General features: G+C 34.7%; 1 protein-coding gene, 1 long non-coding RNA gene and 1 pseudogene across 21 annotated transcripts in view; all 3 read right to left on the reverse strand.

The window, feature by feature from the left end:
* LOC137250152 (succinate--CoA ligase [ADP/GDP-forming] subunit alpha, mitochondrial-like) overlaps positions 1-24,837 on the reverse strand; it is a 158,897-nt gene that overhangs the window by 24,089 nt on the left and 109,971 nt on the right. Inside the window, exons 6-7 of one of the 20 annotated variants that reach the window (XM_067782520.1) lie at positions 1,546-1,671; positions 453-950 (exon numbers count right to left, since the gene is read on the reverse strand). The exons of 18 other annotated variants lie outside the window; for them this stretch is intronic. The gene's annotated coding sequence lies outside the window, so the exon portion shown is untranslated. Of the gene's footprint in view, positions 1-452; positions 951-1,545; positions 1,672-7,166; positions 7,869-24,837 lie in introns of those variants that run through there. One more of the 20 variants, XM_067782522.1, reaches the window with a different exon arrangement.
* Positions 453-14,006, reverse strand: LOC137250153 (uncharacterized). The gene is made up of 3 exons (XR_010952801.1): positions 12,342-14,006; positions 7,087-7,111; positions 453-930 (listed from the first exon to the last, which is right to left on the reverse strand). It is a non-coding gene; the product is annotated as an uncharacterized lncRNA (long non-coding RNA).
* LOC137251549 (U6 spliceosomal RNA) lies at positions 24,097-24,190 on the reverse strand (annotated as a pseudogene).

Below are 24,837 nucleotides of genomic sequence, written 5' to 3' on the forward strand. Positions count from 1 at the left end.
AAGTGATTGTGATCCGTTGTTACCCCTTTAATACTTTTTTTACACACGCTACTACAATTCACTAACACTAACAAAGCACGCGCATGCGTAGAACATATCCCTGCTAACCATGAGTGGATAAAAAATCGGGTAATCGTATACTGACGATATCCAAAAAATTGGATAATAAGTTGGATAATTTTGTTCGGCGAGGCGCCGATATTATCCATGGTGAAATGGGATATTTCGTGTACGTGTGATCTTCCATCTCTGTCGCACTCATTCAGAACCGCCATATCAAAAACGAATATCTGAACTGCTCTCAAAATGTCATTTTAAAGAGGCTGCATACTTTTATGCGCTCCAGAGTTGCCAGCCCGATGATCAAATAACCTATAATGCGAATTGAAAATACCTAAAAAATTCCAAAAACCCCACAAAATAACCAAAAACCGCCCACAAAATGCCCAAAATTTTTCATTCTATGCTTTTATTAAGAAAATATGGTTTTCAATTTAAAAACACAACAAATAAATTTTAAGGGAATATGAATAATTTAGATGTATGCATATTTTAGATATTTACAATAAAAAATATTAACAAAAATTCCTTTTAATTCATTCATCTCTATATTAATACATTTCATTTTTCTTTTGGTTAGTGTTACGTTTGAGTTTTGATTTTGATTTAAAATTAAAATAAATATTTTTTCTTACTTATAATATAGATTTAATTTAATTAGTTATCATTGGCTTAAAAACTAAACTTTCAATTGAATTTAACATATACTCTTACTTTCAAAATTTAGTTATAATAATTTAAGAAAAGTTTTTTATTGAATTAAAAATAAAAATACAAATTTAAACGCCGCAGGTTAACATAATGGTGTCATCCACAAAATCCCCAACGTCCTTGTTCTTCCACTTTCGGCATATTTGTCACAGTTTAGACCTCCTTTTTTGAATTGTTACCTATTCAGTAATAAAAAAATTTTGTTAAACTTCATTAATTTTAGTAGCAATACTATAAAAAATAAGGAATTTAAGTGAAAAAGTCACGTTCCTTACAATATTACATTATTTGATCTGAAATTCGCAAAATTTTCGAAATATTATTTAATTGGCTCTATGAAAGCAATTGGATTACCTTTCTTTTGATGCATGTTAACATTTAAAATTCCTTAAGGATCATCAAAAAAAATTACTTTCCTTGCAACTTTACATTATTTGCTCTGACTACATATTAATGTTTCCGAATTTCGCAATATTTAATTGGCTATAAGGAATTTTCCATCAAAAGAAAAGTAATTGAATTGCCATTCTTTTGATGCATTTTAACATTTAAAATTCCTTAAGGATCATCCAAAAAATACTTTCCTTGCAACTTTACACTATTTGCTCTGACTACATATTAATGTTTACGAAATTCGCAATATTTTCCAAAAAATATTTAATTGGCTATAAGGAATTTTCCATCAAAAGAAATGTAATTCATTAGAGTTCCTTAAGGATAATCTAAAAAAAATTACTTTCCATCTAAAAAAAACTACAACTTTACATTATTTACCCTGACAACTTATCCAATAATTTAAATAACTTTCCTTAAGTGAAACAGTCTCCAAACCACTCTGTCACTCACTGCATTTAACATGGGTCGATGCTCCGTTCTTCTCCAGGGCTTTCTTGAACTTGCCTGTAAAAAATTAAGGACATTAAAATTAAGATCATTAAAAACACTTGATCAGCCAAATCATGACTTTTGCATCAAAAGTTCCACTATAAATTTATTCACATCGAACAAGTAGCAAAATAACTTGATAATCAGGTCGATATTAATACAGAAAATTTTCATTGCATTACAATAATTTGAGGAAATCTTTTAGGTGGAACTTGTGATCACATTGAAGTTAAAATTTGGGTTATAAAGCTAGCGTTTAAGTGTACTGAATGTCCTGAATGCGATGTGTCCCCACATGACACCCACCATCTTTTCAATTGTAATGTGAAAACTACGCATCTAACACTATTCTCCCATGGTCCATACCTGTTGAGACTACCATTTTCCTTTGCCTCCCGTTATAGGACTTTGATGACAATTTGTGAATGGCCGTGCTCATTGAATGGGCGAAGCATAGTTAACATAACTACAACATGATCCTAGAAGTATCCACAGTGGTTCTGCGTTGGCGTTCGCCTGAAGGCCGCTTAAAAAAATCACCCTTAGTCTAACATCGAATTGGGAATCAAAATAAAAACCTGAAACCTTTCAGCATTTGTGTGTATACAGCAAAATCAAACCAATTAGAAAAACCACTTGCAAAAGTCATTTCTAGCTCAAATCCATGTGAAACCCCAAAAATTTGGAATGGGGTGAAGCACTGTTAACACAACAAAATACATTTTGGATAAAACAATGACAAAATAATTGACTATTTGCTGTTTCAGCAGTTTGTTTATTATTTTGCCATAACAGCTGATTTGAGCAATCTTACCTCGTGTTCCAATGGTACATGAACCAGATACGGATAGAGATTTAACAAGCAAATGCAACAACAATGTACCATTGGCACACGAGGTTAGTGTTCTCGTAGGCAAGGTGCAGACGAGGCTACGCGTCATCCACGCGTACACGATATTTCATGAAGCTACAATTCCTCTACGCTTCAAGATCTGCATACGTAGCTACTTCCAAGCGTCGCTATAAAATGAAAAATATTTCTAAAAAAAATTAAACAAATTAATTTATGCTGTATAAAACAAAAGTTGATTGTGTATTAAATTAAAATCGAAAGTTTTCACCGCCGCGCATAAGTGAAAAAAAGAACTTTAGCAAGTTTGCAAACGAAAAATTGTAAACATCTTCTTCTTGCTCTTTTCTAGGCGTATTTACGCCTAGCGACCAAAATTGCTGTACGGCTAGCTACACATGAAACTTTCATGCTTTGTCGCTTTCATGCAGCTGACGCCTCGTACGCAGCTCTTCATCCAAGTACATGTGTTCGACATCAAAGCGTACAGATTTCGCCTTCAGCGTCTATGAAGCGTAGCCTCGTGTGCACCTTGCCTTAATCAGATTATGCTACGCTTCACATTTTTTACAAACTTTTGTGCTGTGCTTCTGTTGCTATAAAGATATAGTGAAAACTTTCCTTTTTAATTTTATATACAATCAACTTTTGTATAATTGCAATTATACGGTATAAATTAATTTGTTTATTTTTTTTAGAAATATTTTTTTTTTTGTAGTGACGCATATCTTGAAGCGTAGAAGAATTGTACCTACATGAAATATCGTGTACGCGTGGATGACGCATAGCCTTATGTGCACCTTGCCTAAGTGCGCATAATCCCCTGATAATTCACGAAACACACTTTGGGCTTATTGGGGTAAACGCAATATTTTTGAGGATGGTAATTTGCAAGCGATCAGCTGCAAGCAGCAAACAATTCAACTTCAAGAGAATCCAAGTTGTTTATTTTGTATAAAAATCTTAAATAAATAAAATTGTTACGTTTATTTAATACGGAGGCCTCGAAAGTGTTGGCGTTAAGTATGTTACCCCAAGAAAATACTGTGATGTCATTTATTTGATCCTGTTGACAAACAAAGAATGTGGACATACATATTAAAAGATACTGTTTGTGAATTAATTTAGGTAATTCTATACAACAGCATGAACCTATAAATACAAGTCCAAAAATATCGGAAGATGTATCAAAAGATGCGTCTTGGAGCCAGAATGGGAATCCAAAAACGGAAAACAAAAATTGTGAGTTGTTCAAAAGATGGTAATTCTATACGAAAGCATGACACTCTTAATACACGTCCAATAAACGCTGGCCGGTCCCCCAAAGGGGTGCAATCAAAATTTAATCCGTGCAAAATCCCTTTGTACACAAAATTATTTCCTGTGTACACCAACATTACAACAACCACACAAAAAGTTGCAATTTCTTTTGCAAGTATCTCTTCACAGACTCAAAATTTGTGTTTTTATATTCGCGTTTCTGGGTCCAAGACGCATATTTTGATACATCTCCCGATATTTTTGGACGTTTATTTAGGGTTTGGTTGTTGTTGTAGCACTGATTTATTTAGAGTGTATAGAATCACCTAAATTAACATACATATCTTTAAATATGTCCACATTCTTTTTCTTTGCCAACAAGATCATAAACAAATGACACCATTGTATCTGCTTGTTACCCCAAGCGGACTAACACTTTCGAGGGTGGTATAAAAAGGCGAGCGTTTCCTCCCGTATTAAATAAGCGGAACATAATAGCTATTTATTTCACATTTTTATAAAAAAAAAACAATTTTCTTTAGCTCACAATTGCTAAAACTAGTCAAAAAATATCGGGAGGTGTCAAGAGGCGCCTTTGAACTCAGAACAACGAATCTGAAAGCGGAAATTGAAAATTTTATATCTGTGCAGAGATATTTTTAGTTAAAGTTGGCATTTTTCATGTGATTATTGTAATGTTGTTGTTCACAGGAAAACATTTTATGTACGAAAGGAATTTGCACTGATTTAATTTTGATTCCACCTCCTTGGTGGTAATTTTTTATAAGCCCGGCCGAAGGCCAAAATTCTATGGATCACACCGCAGGTTTCGGAAGGAGCAGGGGTCATTTTTCGGGTTTTCGTTAAGACATTTTGGGTAACTGCAAATATCTCTGCACAGATATAAAATTTTCAATTTCCGCTTTCAGATTCGTTGTTCTGAGTTCAAAGCGCTTCTATTGACACCTCTCCCGATATATTTTGACTCGTTTTAGCAGTTGTGTGCTAAAGAAAAGAATTACCAGCAAAAATTGTGCCATCAAACATATGTATAACTACATACCCATATTATGGTGATGAAAAACAAAGTCAGTCCTGCGTTGGACGGACAAAACTTCAACTAATTTGGCTATCACCATAATACCCGCATTTACTCAGAATCATTCATATTATGACGACACCAAACAATATTCCTGATCCCTGTCAGGTCCATAATATGTAACACTGATTTGGTATCTTCATAATAAGGGTAAGTTCTGCAATATATTTCCAAACTTGCACTGCTACAACAATAAAAAAGTTAGTTATACTAAAATACCTAAACATTTACTTACCTCGGATAATCCAACGTGGAAGTGGCGTCTTGGAGAAGCCCTTTTGTGGCTGATGAAAGCTGGAAATTTTTTTTTTTGAACGTTCGCCCGTTTTTCTTTAGCGAATCCCGAATTATTGCGCTAACATAATGTCGCAAACTTTTCTGTTATATTTTTTTTTTTTTTAATGTTCTTACTCACTTGAACACTTGTAAAATTCATTTTTATTAAATTCTTTCGCAATGAGGCGTTTTGCTTAAAAAAATTTACATAAATGGTGGCGAAATCTGTAGTATCTTATTGTTTCATTCCTACATCATACTACTGTTTCATTCGCACATCTTAGAGATTTACCACAATTATGAAAAATGTCCCACAAATGTGAGTTGGTGTTAGTTGTGTCCAAAAAGAAATTGAGATAGTGTTGGTTTTTGAGGTGAAAATAGCAAAATGTGGTTAGCCATGGTTAGCAGGGTACATTTGCACAGTTTCAGCAAATAATGATTGACAGAAAATTTGCACATTCCCTGCTAACCATGAGTGGATAAAAATTCGGGTAATCGTATACTGACGCTATCCAAAATATTGGATAATAAGTTGGATAATTTTGTTCGGCGAGGCGCCGATATTATCCATGGTGAAATGGGATATTTCGTGTACGTGTGATCTTCCATCTCTGTTGCACTCATTCAGAACCGCCATATCAAAAATGAATAGCTGAACTGCTCTCAAAATGTCATTTTAAAGAGGCTGCATACTTTTAGGCGCTCCAGAGTTGCCAGCCCGATGATCAAATAACCTATAATGCGAATTGAAAATACCTAAAAAATTCAAAAACCCCACAAAATAACCAAAAACCGCCCACAAAATGTTCAAAATTTTTCATTCTATGTTTTTATTAAGAAATTATGGTTTTCAATTTAAAAACACAACAAATTAATTTTAAGGGAATATGAATAATTTAGATGTATGCATATTTTAGATATTTACAATAAAAAATATTAACAAAAATTCCTTTTAATTCATTCATCTATATATTAATACATTTCATTTTTCTTTTGGTTAGTGTTACGTTTGAGTTTTGATTTTGATTTAAAATTAAAATAAATATTTTTTCTTACTTATAATATAGATTTAATTTACTTAGTTATCATTGGCTTAAAAACTAAACTTTCAATTGAATTTAACATATACTCTTACTTTCAAAATTTAGTTAAAATAATTTAAGAAAAGTTGTTTATTGAATTAAAAATAAAAATACAGATTTAAACGCCGCAGTTTAACATAATGGTGTCATCCACAAAATCCCCAACGTCCTTGTTCTTCCACTTTCGGCATATTTGTCACAGTTAGAGTTGGGTCGTTTCGTTCTGAACTTGTTCAATTGACCGGGTCTCTCAACTGAACAAGTGAACTAGATCTTCGATTTCGGTTCTTTTTGTTCCTTTAGTTCGTTTTATCTAATGTTATTCTTTCTCTCTTCTCGTTCGCGAACATTGTAAATTCATACATACAAACGCAGAAATTCACAGTGAGCACGAATGTCGATGATGCCACTTACACTAAAGATATGTGTGGTCATCTTTGTGTGTGGCACTGCTACAACAATATATGTATGTACTTTTTATGAAAAACATGCTTTGTAAGAAACTAATTATTACATTTATTAAACTTGAAAAGTTCATATCTACAAGTTGTGTCTGTACTCATTCAATTTCCTGGATCTTCCGAAATTTGTAACTTTTTTTGAAGTTAATTATACATATATATATTAACTTATTTATTCATTACTCACTGAAATATACCCACACAAAGCATTGCTGCATACACACCCCCATCTATACTTGTTGGCTTTTTTCGCGGGTGCGAGCAGCAGTGATCAAATTTGCTTGAAAAAAAAAAGAACAGATGAACAAAAAAACCAACTTGTTCGTTCATCAGAAAAAGAACGAAAGATTCGAATATCTGAAATGAACGAAAAAGCACAACTCTAGTCACAGTTTAGACCACATTTTTTGAATTGTTACCTATTCTGTAATAAAAAAATTTTGTTAAACTTCATTAATTTTAGTAGCAATACTATAAGAAATAAGGAATTTAAGTGAAAAAGTCACGTTCGTTACAACATTACATTATTTGATCTGAAATTCGCAAAATTTTCGAAATAATATTTAATTGGATCTATGAAAGTAATTGGATTACCTTTCTTTTGATGCATGTTAACATTTAAAATTCCTTAAGGATCATCAAAAAAAAATTACTTTCCTTGCAACTTTACATTATTTGCTCTGACTTCATATTAATGTTTCCGAATTTCGCAATATTTAATTGGCTATAAGGAATTTTCCATCAAAAGAAAAGTAATTGAATTGCCATTCTTTTGATGCATTTTAACATTTAAAATTCCTTAAGCATCATCCAAAAAAAAATACTTTCCTTGCAAATTTACACTATTTGCTCTGACTACATATTAATGTTTGCGAATTCGCAATATTTTCCAAAAAATATTTAATGGCTATAAGGAATTTTCCATCAAAAGAAAAGTAATTGAATTACATTTCTTTTGATGCATGTTAACATTTAGAGTTCCTTAAGGATAATCTAAAAAAAATTACTTTCCATCTAAAAAAAAATGACTTTCCCTACAACTTTAAATTATTTACCCTGACAACTTATCCAATAATTTAAATAACTTTCCTTAAGTGAAACAGTCTCCAAACCACTCTATCACTCACGGCATTTAACATGGGTCGATGCTCCGTTCTTCTCCAGGGCTTTCTTGAACTTGCCTGTAAACAATTAAAGACATTCAAATTAAGGTCATTAAAAACACTTGATCAGCTAAATCATGACTTTTGCATCAAAAGTTCCACTATAAATTTATTCACATCGAACAAGTAGCAAAATAACTTGATAATCAGGTCGATATTAATACAGAAAATTTTCATTCCATTACAATAATTTGAGGAAATCTTTTAGGTGGAACTTGTGATCACATTGAAGTTAAAATTTGGGTTATAAAGCTATCGTTTAAGTGGACTGAATGTCCTGCATGCGATGTGTCCCCACATGACACCCACCATCTTTTCAATTGTTATGTGAAAACTACGCATCTAACACTATTCTCCCATGGTCCACACCTGTTGAGACTACCATTTTCCTTTGTCTCCCGTTATAGGACTTTGATGAAAATTTGTGAATGGCCGTGCTCATTGAATGGGCGAAGCATAGTTAACATAACTACAACATGATCCTTGAAGTATCCATAGTGGTTCTGCGTTGGCGGTCGCCTGAAAACCGCTTAAAAAAAATCACCCTTAGTCTAACATCGAATTGGGAATCAACATAAAAACCTGAAACTTTTCAGCATTTGTGTGTATGCAGCAAAATCAAACCAATTAAAATAACCACCTGCAAAAGTCATTTCTAACTCAAATCCATGTGAAACCCCAAAAAGTTGGAATGGGGTGAAGCACTGCTAACACAACAAAATACATTTGGATAAAACAATGACAAAATAATTGACTATTTGCTGTTTCAGCAGTTTGTTTATTATTTTGCCATAACAGCTGATTTGAGCAATCTTACCTCGTGTTCCAATGGTACATGAACCAGATACGGATAGAGATTTAACATGCAAATGCAACAACAATGTACCATTGGAACACGAGGTTAGTGTTCTCGTAGGCAAGGTGCAGACGAGGCTACGCATCAAACACGCGTACACGATATTTCATGAAGCTACAATTCCTCTACGCTTCAAGATCTGCATAAGTAGCTACTTCCAAGCGTCGCTATATAATGAAAAATATTTCTAAAAAAAAATTAAACAAATTAATTTATGCTGTATAAAACAAAAGTTGATTGTGTATTAAATTAAAATCGAAAGTTTTCACCGCCGCGCATAAGTGAAAAAAAGAACTTTAGCAAGTTTTCAAACGAAAAATTGTAAACATCTTCTTCTTGCTCTTTTCTAGGCGTATTTACGCCTAGCGACCAAAATTGCTGTACGGCTAGCTACACATGAAACTTTCATGCTTTGTTGCTTTCATGCAGCTGACGCCTCGTACGCAGCTCTTCATCCAAGTACATGTGTTCGACATCAAAGCGTACAGATTTCGCCTTCAGCGTCTATGAAGCGTAGCCTCGTGTGCACCTTGCCTTAATCAGATTATGCTACGCTTCACATTTTTACAAACTTTTGTGTTGTGCTTCTGTTGCTATAAAGATATAGTGAAAACTTTCCTTTTTAATTTTATATACAATCAACTTTAGTATAATTGCAATTATACAGTATACATTAATTTGTTTATTTTTTTTTTTAATATTTTTTTTTGCAGCGACGCATATCTTGAAGAAGAATCGTACCTGCATGAAATATCGTGTACGCGTGGATGACGCGTAGGCTACGTGCACCTTGCCTAAGTGCACATAATCCCCTGATAATTCACGAAACACACTTCGGGCTTATTGGGGTAAACGCAATATTTTTGAGGATGGTAATTTACAAGCGATCATCTGCAAGCAGCAAACAATTCAACTTCAAGAGAATCGAAGTTGTTTATTTTGTATAAAAATTTTAAAGAAATGAAATTATGTTACGTTTATTTAATACGGAGGCAAAAGCTCGCTTATTACCCTCGAAAGTGTTGGCGTTAAGTATGTTACCCCAAGAAAATACTGTGATGTCATTTATTTGATCCTGTTGGCAAACAAAGAATGTGGACATACATATTAAAAGATACTGTTTGTGAATTAATTTAGGTAATTCTATACAACAGCATGAACCTATAAATACAAGTCCAAAAATATCGGAAGATGTATCAAAAGATGCGTCTTGGACACAGAATGGGAATCCAAAAACGGAAAGCAAAAATTGTGAGTTGTTCAAAATATGGTTATTCTATACGAAAGCATGACACTCTAAATACACGTCCAATAATATCGGGAAGAGTGTCAAAAAACACTGGCCGGTCCCCTTTATACACAAAATTATGGTAATAGTCTAGTTGAGGGGTCGACTGCTAATACGCTACCAAAAATATCGAGAGAGGTGTGAAACGACGCGTCTTGACATCAGTATTAATAATCCGAAGGCGGAAAATAAAAATTTTAACGCGTTCAAAAGATATTAACGAAAAACCGAAAAAAGACCCGCGGGTACCTTCGAAACCGGGGGTCGGATCCATAGTATTTTTGCGCAGAACACCTTTCTGCGTTGGCGGCCTCCGGCCGCGATTATATAAAATAACCCTGGGCTACGCCATGCCAAGTCCGGGTGTGTGGTATAACCGTGGCTACCGCCACGGTGATGCACAATTTTTTTTGTGGGTACGAACACAACAACAACCACATGGAAATCGCCAACTTCAACTGCAAATATCTCCGGACAGAGATACAATTTTTCTTTTCCGCCGTCGGATTATTGTTCTCGATATTAATACGCGTCTTTTGACACCTCTCTCGATATTTTTGGTAGCGTATTAGCAGTCGACCCCTCAACTAGACTATTACCCCTCAAAATTTGTGTTTTTATATTCGCGTTTCTGGGTCCAGGACGCATATTTTGCTACACCGGTTTGGAGACCAAAACTAAAACGTCAAACCACTTATGTTCGCAATTTTTTTTGTGGGTACAACAACATTACAACACCCACATGAAAATCACTATCTTCAATTGCAAATATCTCCGGACGGAGATAAAATTTTTCTTTTCCGCCTTCGGATTATTGTAGTTGAGGCAATACGCGTCTTTTGACACGTCTCTCGATATTTTTGGACGCGTATTAGCAATGTCATTCTGTCGTACAGAATTACCAAAAGATGTGTCTTGGACCCAGAATGCGAATCCGAAAACGGAAAACAAAATTTTTGAGTCGTTGAAATGATGGCAATTCTATACGAAAGCATAACACTCTTAATTCATGTCCAAAAATATCGGGAAGGGTGTCAAAAAACGCTGGCTGGTCCCCCAATGGGATGCATTCAAAATTTAATCCGTGCAAAAAATCCCTTTTTACACAAAATTTTTTCCTGTGTACACCAACATTACAACAACCACACAAAAAGTTGCAATTTCTTTTGCAAGTATCTCTTCACAGACTCAAAATTTGTGTTTTTATATTCGCGTTTCTGGGTCCAAAACGCATATTTTGATATATCTCCCCATATTTTTGGACGTTTATTTAGAGTTTGGTTGTTGTTGTAGCACTGATTTATTTAGAGTGTATAGAATTACCTAAATTAATTATCATACATATCTTTAAATATGTCCACATTCTTTTTCTTTGACAACAAGATCATAAACAAATGACACCATAGTATCTGCTTGTTACCCCAAGCAGACTAGCACTCTCGAGGGTGGTATAAAAAGGCGAGCATTTCCTCCCGTTATAAATAAGCGGAACATAATAGCTATTTATATCACATTTTTATAAAAAAAAAAAAAACAATTTTCTTTAGCTCACAACTGCTAAAACTAGTCAAAAAATATCGGGAGAGGTGTCAAGAGGCGCCTTTGAACTCAGAACAACGAATCTGAAAGCGGAAATTGAAAATTTTATATCTGTGCAGAGATATTTTTAGTTAAAGTTGGCATTTTTCATGTGATTATGGTAATGTTGTTGTTCACAGGAAAACATTTTATGTACGAAAGGAATTTGCACTGATTTAATTTTGATTCCACCTCCTTGGTGGTAATTTTTTATAAGCGCGGCCGAAGGCCAAAATTCCATGGATCACACAGCCGGTTTCGGAGGGAGCAGGGGTCATTTTTCGGGTTTTCGTTAATATATTTTGGGTAACTGCAAATATCTCTGCACAGATATAAAATTTTCAATTTCCGCTTTCAGATTCGTTGTTTTGAGTTCAAAGCGCTTCTATTGGCACCTCTCCCGATATATTTTGACTAGTTTTAGCAGGCTTGTTCTAAAGAAAAGAATTACCAGCAAAAATTGTGCCATCAAACATATGTATGTATATAACTACATACCCATATTATGGTGATCAAAAACAAAGTCAGTCCTGCGTTGGACGGACAAAACTTCAACTAATTTGGCTATCACCATAATACCCGCATTTACTCAGAACCATTCATATTATGACGACACCAAACAATATTCCTGATTTCTGTCAGGTCCATAATATGTAACACTGATTTGGTGTCTTCATATTAAGGGTAAGTTCTGCAATATATTTTCAAACTTGCACTGCTACAACAACAAAAAAGTTAGTTATACTAAAATACCTAAACATTTACTTACCTCGGATAATCCAACGTGGAAGTGGCGTCTTGGAGAAGCCCTTTTGTGGCTGATAAAAGCTGGAGATTTTTTTTTTGAACGTTCGCCCGTTTTTCTTTAGCGAATCCCGAATTATTGCGCGAAAATAATGTCGCACACTTTTCTGTTATATTTTTTTTTATTTTTAATGTTCTTACTCACTTGAACACTTGTAAAATTCATTTTTATTAAATTCTTTCGCAATGAGACGCGTTTTGCTTAAAAAATTTACATAAATGGTGGCGAAATCTGTAGTATCTTATTGTTTCATTCCTACATCATACTACTGTTTCGTTCGCACATCTTAGAAATTTACCACAATTATGAAAAATGTCCCACAAATGTGAGTTGGTGTTAGTTGTGTCCAAAAAGAAGTTGAGGTAGTATTGGTTTTTGAGGTGAAAATAGCAAAATGTGGTTAGCCATGGTTAGCAGGGTTAGGAAGATAGGAAGGTATTGATATAGAAGTATTATATATATGTATTGTCGGCACTACATATTCTTCTGTTTTGGCTGCGCCTGTGTTAATGCTGATAATGGACAGTGGACGAAGGAGCCAGGAAAACGGCTCAATGATAATAATAGTACCAAAGCAAAGAGTATATATTTGTCAAGAGGCGTCACTCGATACTTTTGTTGTTGCCAAAACAAATTACTCGATGTTTTCTCAAGGTAGTCGTTGGTTTTTTTTATCAGATGTATTTATAAAAACGCTTTCTATACATTTTCGTGGGGTATTTGTGTTTATTTTACTGATTGTATTAAATTAATTTATTAATTCTCTTTCCAAAAGTCGTAATTATGCAAAGTCACTTTACCGCATAACTATATAGGATTCAATTAAAAAAAACTAAACAAAACTTCCTTGAGAATCACATTCGACATGACAGGGTTGCTTTGGCAACAACAAAGTATCGAGTGACGCCTCTTAACAAATATATACTCTTTGACCAAAGAGGATAAATATAAGAGCCGTCACTCGTTATTTTTTAGGCATTTACTCGATGTAAACTGTGAGGTAGTCGCTACTTTTGGTTTATGAGGGACATTTTTGAATTAGCTCCCATTTATCCATGTGGTGTTGTCACTTTATACAAACGTATTTTTTGGAAAGAGAGTTAAATAATTAATTAAATATAGTCGGAAAAATAAACACAAATACCCCATGAAAATGTATAGAAGACATTTATAAACATCTCGCCCAAAAAAAAGTAGCGACTACCTCACAGTTTACATCGAGTAAATGCCTAAAAAATAACGAGAGACGGCTCTTGTTATATTTATCCTCCTTGATAGTACTGTGAATAACAATAAACAAGTACGTATAAGGGGTACAAATTCTTCCACCGACCTTGCTGTTGCGGCACGGTATAAATGGCTACATTTAGCTTCTTTTTCTCCGACCGTATCTGAAGATGATATCAGAGATTATGTGGCTAGACAAATTAATTTAGATAAATCTTCATTATCATGCTCTAAACTGGTAAATAAAAATGTCTCAGTATCATCTCTCCATAGAGTTAATTTCAAATTGGGAGTTCCTGAGTATTCTTACGAGAAACTGTTGTGTTCCGATATTTGGCCGACAAACGTAACGGTCAAACCCTTCCAGTTTTTTCGGAAGGCTCAACAAAAACCACAAAAGGCGTAGCAAGGGGTACTTTCCAGCCTGCAAACTATAAAAGTGGACTAAAAATTTATTTCCAAAACTTATCCCATTACTGATACTTAGCATAGACTTGACTTGACTTGGCGTAAACTTGGCAATTTAGCCACGATTATACTCCTCATTGTGAATGAAACTAAGTGTGATATCTTCTGCATAGACGTCAAAATTCCAAAGTGATTGGATCACCTGATTTGTAATTGACTATCGCTGTCTCAATCTGTATCTCTTTCTTCACCCGCTGAAGATAGGTGACCCTATGCGCCGCCATATTGAACACCCTGTCAAAACGCTAAACAGTAGCCATATTGAACATCCTGTCAGGCAGTTGACAGATAAGATATCACACTTAGTTTGATTCACAATGATACTCAACTTAGCGCATACAATCTGGCATCATAATCAATAAATATCCATTTGTATGACAAAATGTCAAAATGAAATGGAAACAAACAAATGGCATCTCAAAATGTAAACGTCACTTGGAACTTACATAGAAAATCAAAATTCAACAGACTTCTAATCACTCTTTTCACAGACAGACGCAGAACAGATAACATATACTGAAGGAGCAAAATTTTATAAGCAGAAAATCAGCATCAACATAACGGACTAAAAAAAATTTCTTTCTCGAGTGAAGCGGCGAATTTTTGTTTTATAAAATTAACTATAGTTTTTTTAAAAGTTAGTTTATGTGTTAAAAAGTAAGGTTTGTATGCCTTGTCTAACTGGTGAGTCTTTTTATGTTTTTAATATTGTTATGGTCCACTTGGGAGAGTCACCCTTGGAACATACCAGTTGTCTGGTGATAGGGAAAAAGGTAGGATTCACCCTCACTCATGTCTGCCTGGGGTGGTTAAAGCAAATTTTTTGCCGTCTTTCAGTGAGTTTTACAGCTCCGGCTCACGCTCAATTCTCACGGGAATGCTCTGGATCATTGAGAGGCTTGAGAAGCAGATGTGAAATTTTCGCACACGTGAAATGTGATAGGCAGATGTCGCCGCTGTTTTTCATTTAACTCATACGGCGAAAAGCTAAGCAGCGACATCTATTTTTGAAAAAGTAGGTATATTAAAGGCCGCGTTGCCAACCAAAAAAGAAGTAATTAACAAATTATCTGGCTCACAAATTGAACCAGACTTCTATCTGGATTTATCTGGCTCAAATCGTTGGTCTTACATTTACATGCAAAATTATTTATCTGGCTCAGGATTTTGCCACCGGATGATAGCTTTTGTTAATTTTGCGCAGGTGGCATCGCGAAATAATCCAATGGCGTGGAAAATTTCCCAATAACGGCAACCACCATGGCGTAACTATACAAGGTGACAGCTGACTTGTAGTTTCATACGAATTGACACATTAACCTTCAGCGCAGTACGATTTTGACATTAGTCCATCGGTTCAACAAAACGAAATATATCGAACTTTTAATGATGGCTGCAGGATTGTCACCGCCATTGTGAATGATAACAAAGTGTGATATCTTCTGCATAGACGTCAAAATTCCAAAGTGATTGGATCACCTGATTTGTAATTGACTATCGCTGTCTCATTCTGTATCTCTTTCTATCAACCGCTAAAGATAGTCGCCGCCATATTGAACACGCTGTCAAAACGCTAAAAAGTAGCCATATTGAACATCCTGTCAGGCAGTTGACAGATAAGGTAACACACTTAGTTATCATTCACAATGGTCACCGCGACTACCACCTTGTACGGATCTGCCATGGCAACCACAGTTAAATCATGCGATTTAAAGGCTCCGTTCCACTGCGCAGTTGCAATAATAGCATGGAATTTGGCTAGAATGGCAAGGGTGGTTGGCGATGAAAAAAGAAGGAAAAAATCGTAAGAAGCAGTAAAAGGCGCGGTCCTCAATAGCTTGAGAAAAACGTGGTCAGACAATTCACTAAAATAGTGGAAAACATCTAAATTTACAATTTAATTCTAATAAGAAAATTAGCTTCAAATAAATGTAATAAACACTAAAATCTATCATAGTGGAAAATGCAGAATGTGTGCGAATATAACCGAAGCGAGAATATGCTACATAAATTAGGAAAAATGAAAAATTAAGATATCTGCCATAAATTTTCTGAATGTGTAATGATATCTTGAGAAAAGAACCAAGTCAACTTCGAAGACGAAGGTGGTGGTGGCGGCCATTAAAGAATTCGTGAGATGTGTTTATTCGCTGGGAATCGTCAAAACAAGAACGTAGTTAGCAGAGGGATTGGTGGTATATGTAACACAGTTGGATTACATAGTTCAAGGAAATATCTGGCCGCAATTTATTGACTCCGGAAGAAGAAAAAATTTAATTATTTTAAAAAGGGACTGATTTTATATTAAAATTTTATCTTAAAGCTTACCTCTTATTGAAAACGTGCAGAATCAACTCTTGAAGCAAGGCAAGCCTTAAGAAAGTTCAGGAAGGAAATGCTGAGCGCTTAAGATCCTATTAAAGATGTTTACCATACATAATTGTATGGTGTGGTATTTAGAAAATTAATAGTGAACATACAACAGCAAAACCAACTCCTGGCGAGTCAGCAAAAGCAACAATTACTGTAGCAACAGCCAATGAATTGAATCGGCAATATCAGCAACGCGACTACGAGCACAACCACCACCAACAGCGCCAACCACCATCGCGCTGCCCACAACAACCACTTCCACCGCGTAACCACAACCGCAACCCCATCGGCAGCGCCAACCAAACGCGCCACATCCACCAGGCTTACCACAAGCACCAGCTTCAACAACAACAGCAGGGCCGCTAAACATAGGCCTGCTGCAATACCACCAGCGTTAACAACAACAACAGCAGGGCCGCCAAACATAGGCCTGCTGCAACAGCACCAGATATAACAACAACAGCAGGGCCGGCGAATATAGGCCTGCTGCAACAGCGCCTACATCAACAACAACGTTTGAAACCTGGTGAGTTCGTTCCGGATACGGAAAACACCATTTTTCTGTTTACCTTAAGTTTAATGAATTTATATTAGATTTCTGAATTAACACCATCTTAAATATACCTAAATGTAGGTACATGCAACATCAAAAAAAAAAAGGGGGAAAGACTTGATATCGATATTAGAGTTGGGTCGTTTCGTTCTGAACTTGTTCAGATGACCGGGTCTCTCAACTGAATAAGTGAACTAGATCTTCGATTTCGGTTCTAATGGTTCTTTTAGTTCGTGTGTTCCTTTGGTCCGTTTTGTCTAATGGCGTTCTTTCTCACTTCTCGTTCGCGAACATTGTAAATTCATACATACATACGCAGGAATTCTGAGCACGAATGTCAATGAGGCCACCTACACTAAATAGGTGTGGTATTCTTTGTGTGTAGCATGTAGAAAGGTTCCTAACGTAATTAAAACAAAGAAGACTTCACTGCTTGAATTATGAATGTCGAATTGTCTTTATTCAAATAATTCAGCCTATTTATATTAGATTATTCTAAACATATTCTTACATATCTATTTACATTTAAGCTTACATACTTACATACATAACTACCTTAAACATACATACTTACATACCTACATACTACTCGGCACAAAATATGTACCTACATATATGAGCTGCAAATTTATGGGAAATGCTAACCTTGCAAGTTGCAGGAATGCAAATTGCTGGGATTCAAATTCGTTTGGTTGTGTGTTGTACACGTCTGTTTATTAATGGCTGTGTCAGCATTAATTCTCAAATGCATTTTTATGTGTTGATGAACATTTAGACTATTTTTTTAGCAGGTTAGAATATTAGACTGATTTAAATATTTTGGATTAAATTGAATTGTTGGCTGCTTACACTACATCTCCCTTTTTTTTAGAATGCTTATGCATTTGGGGAATGCATAAGTATTCTATTTTTGTAAATTAATTCTACTTTTGTATTTTAATGTTTGTAGGTTGAACATCTTCTTATTCTACTAATTTAAGTCTATTTTTGTGTATTTTTATTTGCCTATTCTCTGTTACTACTAAATTTTTACTTATCCTCATTTCCTATTCTAAATGGGATTAAGGTGTCATAATTTTTATTATTGGTATTTTCTTCTTCATCGATTTCTTCTACCTTATAGGGGATTAATGTAAAATAATTGTTTTCATCGATGTTTACTACTCTAAAGGGCCCTTTATATCTATTATCTAACTTATGTCCTGACTAATTTTTTACTACCACTACATCTCCTATTTTTATTTCCTTATAGTGAATATTCTTATCATAACTAATCTTTTGTTTTTCTTTAGCCTATTTTACTAATTTAAAGACTCTATCCTGTGCTATTTGTAACCTATATTTAATTTCTTTATCGTAAGCCTCATAATTGTACAATGGGCTTACCGTATTTTCTTTCGTAAGTCTGGGGTTTTTTGTCAAAGATCAATTCGAATGGACAATAATTATGGACTGTAGATGGGGTAGTATTGTAACAGTATGCAAAATATTTGAGATATTCATCCCAGTCATCTTTGTTAATGGATATGTATGAGCGCACATATTCATTGAAAGTTCTATGACTACGTTCAACCGTGCCTAAAGTTTGGTGATGTTTTGTGTCCAATATTGAGAAGTTTACATAGTTCTTCAAACAGGCTATTTGTATATTCAGATCCCATATCCGTTATTATTGTTTTCATACTTCCATAAATTAATATGAAATTCTCGAATATGGCTCTGGCTACTGTTTTTGAATGTTTGCTTTGTATAGGAATTGCTACTAAGTATTTAGTTAAATCACATATTAGAGTGACAGCGTATTCGTTTCCATTTAATGATCTTGGTAAAGGTCCAATTGTATCTATTTGTACTGTTTCCAACGCCTTTGGCGGTGTTTCAGTTAAAATCATTGGTTCTTTTAAATTTTTATAAATTTTATTTTTATTGCAATTAACGCATTTCTTTGTGTATCTTCTGATATCATTTTTCATATTTTTCCAGTACTATTTTTGTCTTATTTTATTAGTTGTACGATTGATTCCTGGGTGGCCACCATTAACAGGATCATCGTGATATTTTTGAAGAATCTTTTTAATTTTATCGTTTTCCGTCACATGCAAAACCTCCGGAGTTAATGCAATAGTTAAATTTTTGAGAACTTTGGTACCTATTTTTTTAAATGTGTCTACCCGGGCATAATTATCTTTAAACAATTTGTCTCCTAAGGACAACTGTATTTTCTTAATTCCCAAATTGCCGGCTTTTTCCATAAGCCTGGTAAAGAATTGGCCTAAGACAATCTTCGCCTCGACAATTTGATTTATTTCACTACAAATTTTCTTTCCTTTTTTGAAATATAATTTCGGAGGATCGAAAACGAGCTGGACTAGTCTTTTTACTTCACATTTATTAAACGCTTCGTATATTATAGGGTTCTCTTTGTGACTTTTCTTCTCTTCATTTTTAAGACTGTTATTACTGGAATTCTTTTTAGTTTGCGATCTTGTCGTTACTTTCATTATTTTACATGCCTGTACTGACATTACTTTCAACTCATTGATATCTATTCGTGACAGAGCGTCTGCCACGTAATTTGCTTTTCCTGCTATGTACTCCACCCCAAATTCATACTCTTCCAAATCTAGCCTGATTCTAGTTAATTTAGATGAAGGGTTCTTCATTGAGAATAAATACGTTAAAGGTCGATGATCCGTTTTCACTGTGAATTTTCTGCCATAGACATATGGTCTGAAATATACAATTGCCCAATGTATGGCCGCTAATTCTTTTTCGATCGTGGCTTTGTTTATTTCGCCTTTTGTAAATGATCTTGAGGCATAGGCAATGGGCAATTGTTTTCCCTCATATTCTTGGCTTAGCACAGCACCGCAAGCATAACCACTTGCGTCGGTTGTAATAAAGAACTCTTCATCAAAATTGGGGTATTGTAGGATATTCGGACTAACTAGTGCATTTTTTAGGTAATTAAAAGATTTCTCGCAGTCGTCTGTCCAATTGAAAATTACATTTTTCTTACTAAGTCTTGTTAGTATCCTGGCGTATTCCGCGAAATTTGGTATGAATCTTCTATAATAATTACAAAATGCGACAAATCTTTTTGCTTCATCGGCATTTTTGGGAGTTGGGTAGTTTTGAACAATTTTAAATTTGCTTGGGTCTGGTAAAATTCCAGTACTTGTGCATTTATGTCCAAGATAAGTGACTTCTTGGCTGAGAAATAGGCATTTGTCCGGATGTAATTTTAAATTATATTTCCTACATGTGGAGAATACATCCCGTAAATTTTTAATCATATGTTTTTCAGAGCATCCCAACACCACTAAATCGTCCATGTACAAGAATGCTTGTGATGGTTTAAGACCTGCGAATGCCAATGTCATCATCCTCTGGAATGAGCTTGGCGCTACTTTGAGGCCATAAGGTAATCTCTTGAACCGATAAGTACCGTTGTCTGCTGTAACGGATGTTATATCTCTTGATTCTGGGTTGAGTTCTATTTGGTGAAATCCTGACATTAAATCTAGGCATCAGAAATATTTTGCTCTTCCCAATTGATCCAGAATATCATCTATTCTAGGCAAAGGGAATTTATCAGCCGTTAATTTTTTATTTATTTGTCTGAAATCGACCACTAATCTCCATGTTTTTTCTTCTTTGCCCGGAAGAGATTTTTTAGGTACTAATAGAATAGGGCTGTTGTACTCTGAGGTTGATGGTTCAATAATATCATCTTGAATTAGTTTATTTACTTGTTTATTTATTTCATTCTTATGTGCTTGGGGTAGTCTATAATTTTTAATGTATACAGGAGTGTTATCCTTCAGATGCAATTTTTGTTTGTAGAAGTTGTTGGTCGTAATTGGTTCTGTTTCTAATGAGAATATATCAATGAATTCTGAGCATAATGTGTTGAGTGATTTACTAGCGAATGGTGGGAAATTTTTATTTAATCTTTCTAACTTTTCTTTACTATTATCTTTACATTGAGGTGTATTTTCAATTATTACATAATCCTCTAAACTTTCTGTTTTGATGTCGTAATCTTGAATGATTGCATGTTTATCTGTTGTATTTATGATTCTGATTAAAGCTTGATTTGAGTTTACTATAGTGTTGGCTACAAAAATGCCCTTAGTCAATTCTTGATGAGGCACTAATAGTTCCTTATTGTGACTATTGATATGAACCTGTCTAACTACTTCAGCTCTAGCGGGTATTGTAATGCTATTAATTGTTGGTTTATTTGTCATTTGTATAACAATATCTTCTAGGTAGTCATATGGTCTTAATATTAGGCTGTCCCCAATCTTATTATAATCTAATATGCAATTATATTTTTTAATGAAGTCGAGTCCCTAAATTCCATCACATGGGATTGGGAAATTGTCTTCTACTATGTGAAACTTATGTCGTATTAAAAGACTATCATCTGTTAGATCTGCTTTTACTGTTCCAAGTGTGCTTGTTATGCCTCGGCCTATACCTTTTAAATCTGTGATTTGTGAGTTATTTATTGTGACATTACTGTCAATTTGACCCTTCTTTATTATTGAGATATCCGCTCCTGTATCTATCAGGAACGTCGAAGTTGACTTATTTAGGGTAGTATTGGAAGATATGTAGCTGTTTAGATGCAAGTTGAATGTGCATACTTTATTACCGTTAGAATTTACTGTTGGGGTGGAGTTGGCTGGTTTTCCTGTTGGTTTATATTACGGAGGTTCCTTGTGTTACCCTGATTGGATGATCTTGACTGACCTCCAAAATTACGTCTTTGGATATTATTATTTTGTCTATCATTATTGTTGTTGCTATATCTGTTAGTGTTACCGTAATATCTTTGGTTTTGGTTACTTCTATAATTATTATTTTGGTAGCTTCTTCGGAAGTTACCTCGGTAATTACCTTGCGAGCGCGTCAAGCGTAACACTGTATTTGGGTTACCCGTGACTTCAGTACAGCTATTCGTGAATTTTGAAATAGCCTCGTTCATAGATGTGAACGTTCCTGCCTGCATTATTAGTTTTACTCTTTCGTTAGCCGAGTTTTTACACATGGCTTTTACAGCTGGTTGTGCGGCATATTTGGTTGCCACATCAGGTGCAAGTCCGTCTGATATGTAAGCACCTTCTAACGATTTTGTTAATTTTTCTATTTCTGCAGTGTACTGGTTAGCTGTTTTACTGCGCTGTTGAATGTTTAGGAGTTTTGCCATCAAAACCTCTACTGATTCACCTTTAATTGCTGAACTCAACTTTTGCCTTATTTCTAGTATTGAGTTTTCGGTGCTCAAAAGGTTTCTAGCTGTTCCCTTGAGCTTTGTTTTTATCATGGAGACTGCTATGGTCTCGTGAGTATCCTTAATTTGTTCTAGGATATCCAGTGCATCTAAGAAGCTATGTAAGTTCTCATGTTTACCGTCAAACTCAGGCAGGATTGACGAAGCCGTTTTTAAGAATTCTACTGTGGTTTGAGCCATTTTGTCTTTTCTTGTTTGGTAGTTTGGCGTCTCTGTTAAACTTTCTTTTTGTTCCTGTTTTTCTTCTTCTTTTTCTTCTACTTTTGATTCTTCTTCTAAATCAGATGCTGACTCCAGAAGTAATGTGTTATAGTCTATTTCTATTTCTTTCTTAAAACTCGTTGGTACTATGAAGTCAATATCATATCTTGCCAGTGAGGACACCAATTTGTCTCTAATGCTGGAAAAAATTTGATATGCTTGATCTTTTCGATTGCTGTCGAGTTTACCATTTAACTGTTGAATTATTTTTCCAATTTTGTTATACGATTCAACTATTATTTTAAGATGCTTTACTACTGTTTCTGCCTTAATTTTTGTATTTTTATTAATACATTTGTAAGATTTTTCTCCTATCGTGTTTTCTTCTATGAGTAGTTTAACGATATCTTCCCATTTGCCCATTGGGGATGGCAATTAAAATTTTGTTAAGCCTTATCTAAACCGTCTGCGCGGCTAGCATATCGCTTTTTTAGGAATTTATTATGGGTTGAGTAGAGTTTCAGAAACAAACTTATGCAACTGACTACGCAAATTATTAGAAGCATGATTTTGATAGTATCAGTATGGTCTACTACTTGGACTGAGTTTACAACGTTTGCCGTTGGTTTTTCTATTTTCGATTCTTGGCCTCCCATCGTAAAAAATAATATGAAGACAAAAAAAATTTTTTTTTGTGGGTTTTTTTTTCTTTTTTTAAAAATTTTTCCAATATTTTAATCTGTTCTTCCCATAAATTTTACTTCCCATCTATATATATCTTCAGCTGCTGTTGCGGGTGGGTTCCTAACATTCCATATTGTTGGTTCCCCAGGCATCTCAATAAGTTTCCAATGACTTTTCAACCAAATCAGAGTTTTTTCCTCATCTACAACTTTGATTTCATTTTTAAGGTCCTCAAGTGGGCCTTTTACATAAGTTTTAATCTTTCTTTGTCTTTCCATAATTTAAAATTAATAGTTTTACAAAATTATACTTTTTTTTTTTTTCAACACCCTAATATTTACATTGTTGGATTCGGTTTTTTATGTTTGTAACTATTGTTTCTTAGTTCCTTAATATCTTTTTTTAGTTGAATTTTCTCTGCCTGATTAGTGCTTAAGTTTATTTTTTCATAGATCTTGGCTATTGATTTTCGTATGCCAAATTGCTCTTCTCCTCTTTTTCTTTTTAATTTGACCGGCTTTGGAACTTAAGGTTCCTCAATTTTTTGAATTTTGTTCCTCTTTCTATACTCTTCAATTGTTATTGGCTTAGGGCCTTGGTTTATTTTCTCGGGTGTTTTCTTTTCATCTTCAAGGAAATTTAAATTTTGTCTAGCTAGTTTATAAAAAATTTGGTCAAACTGACTTTGATTTTGTATGTCCTCTTCTGGGAACATAATACAATAAGCAGTAAAAAAAATTTTTTTTTTTTTTACAGCAAAAATATAATTTTTGCTTGTCAATAGGCAGCCGCTAGGTTGCCCGAATATTTTTTTTTTTTTTTTTTAATAATGGTTAAAGAAATGACTTCATATTTAAGCTAGTGTATTTATTATACTTATAATTATCATGCTCCTCTTGTTTATCACCATTGAAAATGTGGTACTCTTCACGAGATCAGTGTCATTCTTGCTCTGGGGCTATGCTAATATTGTTCCAATTTTAATGTATTTTCCGTTGAAGTAATTGCCACAATATGCTAATCTTCGTGTATTTTCCGTTGAAGTAATTGCCACAATATGCTAATCTTCGTGTATTTTCCGTTGAAGTAATTGCCACAATATGCCAATCTTCGTGTATTTTCCGTTGACGTAATTGCCACAATATGCTAATCTTCGTGTATTTTCCGTTGACGTAATTGCCACAATATGCTAATCTTCGTGTATTTTCCGTTGAAGTAATTGCCACATTGGGGGTTAAGATACTTGGCTTGGATATCATACGTGGTTCCAGGCTCTGGATCAGGGACTGGTATCAGTCTTAGACCGGCCATAGTGACGAATTGTCACACGTGATTGGTTGTCACGTCCTGCACGAGGTGCCCCTGCTTCTACTGATAATGGCGGATCTAGAGAGGACAACTCGATAAAACCCGCACCCCTGAGTCATTGTGCCGAGCTCAGGGGAGGGAGGACCCTGTTAAGGGTCAAGATCGGTACTCAACGGTGACGAACCGGATTGTTAGGGACTTGATTTTGACTATGGATAGGAATTGATGACTTTGGGCTGGTAGGTGCAGTATTCTCCCACCTTAGTAGGTCGGGGTGAAACCCTATCGAAATGGCTGGTAGGCTAATGCTGCACCTGCCCACGTCCCGTTAAAACCGTGGCGGG

The sequence above is a fragment of the Eurosta solidaginis genome, chromosome 4 (assembly GCF_040869045.1).
Source record: "Eurosta solidaginis isolate ZX-2024a chromosome 4, ASM4086904v1, whole genome shotgun sequence".
Taxonomy (NCBI): Eukaryota; Metazoa; Arthropoda; class Insecta; order Diptera; family Tephritidae; genus Eurosta; species Eurosta solidaginis.